Below are 7,721 nucleotides of genomic sequence, written 5' to 3'. Positions count from 1 at the left end.
TCAAATAATTTTGTCTGATTAGTCAATGATATCATTATCATTTCAGTTATTTTCAATCAAATACAGTATATGTTCATCATGGTATGTCATCTTAAGTTAACAAATGAGTTCTTTGCTAGTCACCTTAAATTCGTAATAAACGATTCCTTATATTTCCATAGTATCTATGTTGCTTTCGACAAGTTTAATAATTTGATCCAACAATATTTAACATCGTATTAAAAACCGTACCCACTAGTGACAAATAAGATTCCTTTCCAGAGACTTACACAAATAGCAACAGCAACTCACTTATTATGAGTCGAATCAGTTCTCGTAGGCCCCTTCACTTCCAATCCTAGATAGAAACAACGTACGTACCCATGCATACCCCTTATATATATAATAGCAGCTAACACCACTTAAATTCCATAATTCGCCACTTACCCTCATACCAAATGAACCCCAGGATCATCCTCCTGATGGCGGTAATGGTGGTGGTTTGCCACCGCTACACGGCAACAAACACCAACCAGGAACAGAAAACATACATCGTTCACATGGACAAAGCTGTGATGCCGCCAGAATATTCCGACCACCAGAACTGGTATGCAACATCTATGGAATCGGTTTCCGAGTCGCCAGAAATGTTGTATACGTATGAAAATGTCATCCACGGCTTTTCAACTCGGCTCACGGTTGAACAAGCGAAATTACTCGAGAAAAAACACGGTGTTTTATCGGTTAAAGAAGAGGTTATATACAAGCTTCACACCACCCGCTCGCCAGAATTTCTTGGACTTGCAGGGAAAGAAATGATATTCTCCGGGCTGAACTCAAGCAGTGATGTGGTGATTGGGGTGGTGGACACCGGTGTCTGGCCCGGAAGTAAGAGTCTTGATGACACCGGATTTGGCCCAGTTCCGGGGTGGTGGAAAGGCGAGTGTAAGAATGGTACGAGCTTTGGGGTATCAAACTGTAATAAGAAACTGATTGGGGCAACGTTCTTTTCGAGAGCATATGAAGCCACATACGGGCCGATTGACGAAACAATAGAATCGCGATCAGCCATAGATGATGATGGACACGGGACCCACACTGCGACTACAGCCGCCGGTTCCATTGTGACCGGAGCTAGTCTTTTTGGGTTCGCGAAAGGCAAGGCTCGTGGGATGGCTCCGAATGCCAGACTGGCGGTTTATAAAGCGTGTTGGCTTGGTGGTTGTTTCGGGAGCGATATACTGGCGGCAATAGAAAAGGCGATCGCGGATCGTGTCCATGTTCTATCACTTTCGATTGGCGGCACGCTTGCTAATTACACGACTGACATGGTGGCTTATGGCACGTTCAAGGCAGTTTCCCGCGGGATATTTGTAGCATGTTCCGCAGGAAACAGCGGGCCTGACCCGTTTAGTTTATCGAATGTTGCGCCATGGATAGCTACGGTTGGTGCCGGAACAATCGACCGTGATTTTCCGGCGTCTGTTGTTCTCGGAAACGGGAAGATGTTCCGGGGAGTGTCACTTTATAGTGGAAAACCGTTATCAAAATTCATGGTTCCGATTGTTTACGCCGGAAATATCAGCAAAACCACCGGGAACTTCTGTCTCCCAGGTACATTGCCACAGAGAAGAGTTGCCGGAAAAATTGTGATGTGTGAACGTGGCGGGAACTCGCGTGTGCAGAAGGGGATGGTGGTGAAGGAAGCCGGTGGTGTTGGAATGATTGTGGTGAACTCCGAAAAGTTTGGGGAGGAGCTAGTGGCTGACGCCCAGCTGATACCCACCGCCACCATTGGTTACCGAGGTGGTGAAGCGATAAAAAGATATATACTCTCGAATGATAATCCAACGGCTACAATTGCATCCGGAGTAACCGAATTACACATCCAACCGTCACCGGTAGTCGCAGCTTTTAGTTCCCGGGGTCCGAACCCACTCACCCCTGAAATCCTTAAACCTGATTTCATCGCACCAGGGGTGAATATTCTAGCCGGTTGGACTGGTAAAACCGGTCCATCCGGCTTAACAGAAGACACACGACGTGTCAAATTCAATATCGTGTCTGGTACATCCATGTCGTGTCCGCACGTAAGTGGGTTAGCCGCCTTACTCAAAGCAGCTCACCCTGCCTGGACCCCAGCGGCAATAAGATCAGCACTTATGACCACAGCTTACAACGTATACAAAAACGGTGAAGGGTTAAAAGATATTGCCACCGAAAACCCATCGACCCCATTTGACCATGGTTCGGGCCATGTGGACCCGGTTCGAGCGATGGACCCTGGTCTCGTCTACGATGCCTCAGCTAATGACTACTTGGGATTCCTTTGTGCTTTAAATTATAGTTCAAATGCCATTAAAATGTTTGGAGGTGGAAGTTTCAAATGTAGAAAGAAATACAGGGTGGAAGATCTTAATTACCCATCTTTCGCGGTTCATTTGCGAACGGGTTCCGACCAAGGTGGTCCTACCACCGTCAAGTACACTAGGACTCTGAAAAACGTGGGATCTCCGGCGACTTATAAGGTTTCGGTATGGTCGAAAATAGCTTCCGTCAAGATCAAAGTTGACCCAGAAGAACTAATTTTCACGAAGCAAGGAGAGAAAAGGGTGTATACTGTCACATTTACAGCTAGTTCCATGCAATCAGGGACTACTGGATTTGGTCAGCTAAAGTGGTATGGAGGAAAATATGTTGTAAGTAGTCCTATAGCTTTTAGTTGGGTATGATAACCGTAAGGAAATATAAGAATGTTGTTATTATGGATAAGAAAATAAAGGCATGCACATTGCTATTATGTTTAAATAAATGTAATCATGGCTAAGAAAACAAATTACATTTTACAACATTATAATATTGCTACATATAAGGAATGTAATTTTTTTTTATGCATTTCTTAAATCTAAAACATTTTCTTTATTTAAAAGTTAAAAAGGATTCGGGAGGGAAAGATATTAGTACATTGAAGTCACTACAAACTATCACTATAAACTACCTGGCACAAATTTTTAATGACATATATACTTTTAGTTATACTTTGTTTATGAAATATAAAAATTAAAATCTATAATGACATGAATAATTTGCGAATAGAAAATTTTCCATTTGTTATCATTCCATAACATTTGGTTACACCAAGAGAGTTGTTGCCAAACTTTACTCTTTCTCCGTCCTTTAATGCCCTGTATTCTCGTAGTTCTTCCCTCCTACCTGTCATGTGACGTGAGCAGCCACTGTCGATATATCATTCTTGATCAAATTGTTTGTCACGTATAACCTGCAAAAATCAAGCAGATTTAGGAACCCAAAGTTGTTTGGGTCCTCGTGAGGTTTTCACAGAAATAAGGAAAGCAATAGATGGATCTAACAGATATGTTCGTTTAATTAACGTTGTGCTATCTTTTCTAGTGATTCGAAAACAACTATTCTTTTATCTTTTTGTTTCGTATCCTTTGAGGATAGATTCTTTTGAATTTTCTGTTTATCATGATGCGTCTATTTAGAACAAGTTTCAGATTTCTTGTTATTGAATTTGGGCTCCGAAACTAGCTTTCCTTTGCCTTTCACATCTTTTGATGTTTTAGCAGTGTTTGAGCGTGCTCATTTGACTTTGATTTCACCACAGGATTCGTTTGAAACTTAGATTTTTGGAAAACTTCTTGTTTTGAAGCCTAGGGAATTTTAGTCTGACCCTTTGAAAAATTAGCAGGTTTCGCATTAGGAGCTACTTTCATATTTGAAGTGACTTTCATAGTTAGTGAGGCTTTCGCATTTTAAGAGGAACGTATGGACTTTACTTTTGGAACATAATCGGGATTTCTGGATTGCCAGAACTGCTTTCGTTCCTTGAGATTCTTGTTGTATCTCATGTTCCGTTGACGTTTTTAAGTCGCAAATTGCTCAGACGACCTGTGAATGTTAACCTTGGGTTTCAGCTTTCTTACACGGGTGTCGTCGTCCATAGATGTAGTTTCGCTTAAAACATCTTTCATTCCACTTGAATTTCCCTTTTCATAGCTAGATGGTTTGTTGATTGGTTCTGCTATGTATCGTCCTTTGACTCTCCAGGAGGTTATCTCTAACAAGTCTACGGTTTCATATGCATTGTCTATTAAAGCCGACCAGAAATATTCATCACATCCTGTAACGACCATAAAATTTCAACCAATTTTAACTTTTCCAAAAGCAACTCATATTCATTAAGTTATTACAAAAAGGTTTTCAATTCATTTATTATCAGAGTATCCCAGAAACATCAACATAAAACTGAGGAGCGGTACGATCACGCCTTTGCCTTGCCACGATCTCCTGAAGTACCTGAAACAATACACTGAAACTGTAAGCTGAAAGCTTAGTGAGTTACCCTCAAAATACCAACCACAATACCATACACATATCATATCATATCATAAACAGAACAACCATGCATATCGAGTCTACAGTGTGACTGGTCCGCCTACACCAGGCCTTCAGTCCACCCGGTCCACTCTATCTCCGAGTCTACAGTGTGACAGGTCCGCCCGCACCGGGCCTACAGTCCACATGGTCCACTCTCACTCCGAGTCTACAGTGTGACTGGTCCGCCCGCACCGGACCTTCAGTCTATCTAGTCCACTCTCCGAATCTTGGCACGTCTGGTCCGCCCTCTTGGGGCCTTCAGCCTATCCGGACTGCTCGCCGGGCCTTCGGTCTAACCAGTCCGCCTTGGGTATGTTGGCCTACAGCACAAAGCAGGACCCGCCTCAACCCAACCCCAGTCCAAACAACCATGAACATATAATCATATAACAATTCACATCTAATCAAACTGATCTAACAGATCACATATCATAGCAACATCCTAACCAGGATACCGACCTAACCGGTCACTAACATAGCATCATCCTATATACCAAGATACCGACCTTAACCAGGTCTCTAACATACACCATCCTAATAACCAGGATACAGACATAGTAAGCAATAACATATCAAACAGATACCCAGATTTCAATCCGATAAAGGGTCGGCCTTGGTGCCTTAGACCCTGTCGATATAGTGAGGATAACTCACTTGCAACTGCCGACTGAAGAATAAGATCACGCTGCTCCGACCACCGACACGAACTCCACCACTGAACATTACCAAATAACAAAATCCAATAAATACCAATAATTCCCAAAATACCCCTGGAAGTCAACTGGTCAACCCTTGGTCAAAGTCAAAGTCCTCAATCAAAGTCAACCTTCCCTGGTTGACCCTACTCGCCGAGTCAACGCGTTGACTCGTCGAGTCCTTATACTCAGAAACTCCCAATCACGACTCAACTCGCTGAGTCACCCCAAGACTCGTCGAGTCCAATAATCTTCGAGTCCCATCCTACTCAACTCAACGAGTTGTCCCTCAACTCACCGAGGCACGTCTTAACCAGAAAAGGCTAGGGTTCCACGACTAGACTTGCCGAGTCCAAGAACAGACTCGCCGAGTCCAAGGCAATATTCAATAGACTCGCCGAGTTGTTCTTCCAACTCGTCAATTCCAAGCTCTTCATCATAAGACTCGCCGAGTCACCCATGCGACTTGCCGAGTTACTACGCGACTCAAAGTCTGATCTCTAGCCCGACTCGCCGAGTCATCTCCCAGACTCGTCGAGTCCATACGTGCATTCTCATAATCTCGAATCACAGAGCTACTCCTTTGCTCCAAACAATAGATCTGGGTTTCTAAGGTCCATTAGCAACATAAAGTTGCTACCTTTACGTGCTTCTTGCCCCATAATACCAAAAACCAAGCTAGAAAGGGACTTAACTCTTGGGGAAAGGCTTTTTCATAACAACTAGAAAGGCTTTCTGCATCAATGACCCATATAGAACTCAGATCTGGAGTTTCAACTCCAGATCTAACTCATGCTTCAAGATCTAATCAATATTTCTCCAACCAAACCCTAAAACTTCATGAAAATGGAACTAGAAAGGAGAAGGCCAAGGATAACGATTCCTTACCTCCAAAATGCCCTCCCACTAAACTATAATCTGGATCTCTTCAAGTCTCCTTGATCCAAGCTTCTTGATCTTCAAGATCCTTCTTCTCTAAGCCCCAAAGCACACAAAATTCCTTCTCTCTCACAATTTAGGGTTGAAATCGATGAGGTAAAGCTCCTGGACGTCAAGGGGTGCTAAAGAGGCTGGGGTGAAGGCTTAAGGTTCTTTAAATATGGTCCAAACCCTAGAAATTAGGGTTTCTCACTCCAACACCGACTCGTCGACTCCAGCCGCCGACTCGGCGAGTCGGGTCACTTAACATGTGCCTGACACACGCTTCGACTCGACGAGTTGAAGCTCCTACTCGTCGAGTCCTTCTTTTCCAAACTTGCACTTTACCCCCCTGAACTCTTGATTCTGACTTGGGATGTTACAATTCTCCTCCACTTAATTTAGGCTTCGTCCTCGCAGCCTGTTGCAGCACACAATTCCAGATACTACTCCCACAACGCATCTCCTGGTATCAACCGACCCAGGTTCCTACAAACACTGCTATCAAACCCCTATAAACTCCAACTCTTTCTCACAGAGTTACGACAACTGCTTCAAGCCGGCCACCGACTTCTTTCTCTGATAACAACACTTATCAACCAATGATCACCCGATGATACTTCCATCATTCCAACTCACATAATCACTTGTCTGTTACAAACTAGATATCACCCTGAACCACAGGGTCCTGACCCGGTACCAACTGCTATCCCTTTCCTTGCTTGTCATAACTTCATCGAATTTACTGCTGGGACTTATCCCGATTCCTTTCCGAATCCAACTATTTTCTTTCCATGCTGACAGGATGACACATCCTTCAGCTCCTGAGCAACTCCCATGAGCTCTCCTCTGCAATCACATACACATGCTGAACCTGCTCTAACATCCTCAGGCTGGAAAAACCCGACACACTAACAATACCTCCAGACATCCCCATGATGAATTACCACTACATACATAACCCATGATCACACCCATACCTAGATTCCAAGGACCTACCCTTGCATCTCCTCTAAACTCCTCTGGTTCTACACCACCAGAATTCCTTCCACGACCTCAATGGACACCCAACCCGGATGTGCTTCCATACCACTGGCATAATTACCATGCTCACTAACCATAATTGAAATACTTTCAATCATCCATTTTCACTACTGCTTTCACTTCCGTGAACCAACACTCCCTCTCGGAGCTACATACCCTACCCTTTCCTTATCCAAGGAAATATACTTGCCAACCTTGCCACTTCAGACAAGTGCCACGGTGCTCACACCCCACTCTACACTATCCCTTGTAGAGTAACCGCTACTCCATGCATCGCACATGCTTTGAATCTGCTCGCAAGGACTCTCAGGTCCATGCACTGCCTTCCACTAAGATGATCAATACCTGGGGCCAGACCCACTACTTGCTACTACATAGCAGCATACTCAAATCACTTTCCGCATACAGATCTATCAACACTTAGAGAGTCTTCAGCATGACTGGACAGCCTTACCAGGCCTTCAGCCAATCTGGGCCACTCTCAGAACCTTCAGCATGTCTAGACCGCCCTCCAGGGATTTCAGCCTGTCTGGACCGTTCTTCGAGCCTTCGGCCTGACTGGTATGCCCACCGGCCTTCAGTCTCCCCGGACCGCTCAAACTATCATACATCATCCCGAATTATTCCTCTTGGGAATCTCTCCCATACATACTGTTCTAGCCCTCAAGGGGTTCCAAACTCTAA

General features: G+C 44.2%; 1 pseudogene; it reads left to right on the top strand.

The window, feature by feature from the left end:
• The first annotated feature begins 384 nt into the window (after positions 1–384).
• On the top strand, positions 385–2,836 carry LOC145096955 (subtilisin-like protease SBT1.7 pseudogene; annotated as a pseudogene).
• The last annotated feature ends 4,885 nt before the right edge of the window (positions 2,837–7,721 follow it).

The sequence above is a fragment of the Lactuca serriola genome, chromosome 4 (genome assembly GCF_051521515.1).
Source record: "Lactuca serriola cultivar US96UC23 chromosome 4, Lser_US96UC23_V15, whole genome shotgun sequence".
NCBI lineage: Eukaryota > Viridiplantae > Streptophyta > Magnoliopsida > Asterales > Asteraceae > Lactuca > Lactuca serriola.
Note: the sequence above shows the minus strand (reverse complement) of the source record. Positions and strands in the feature narration are given on the sequence as shown.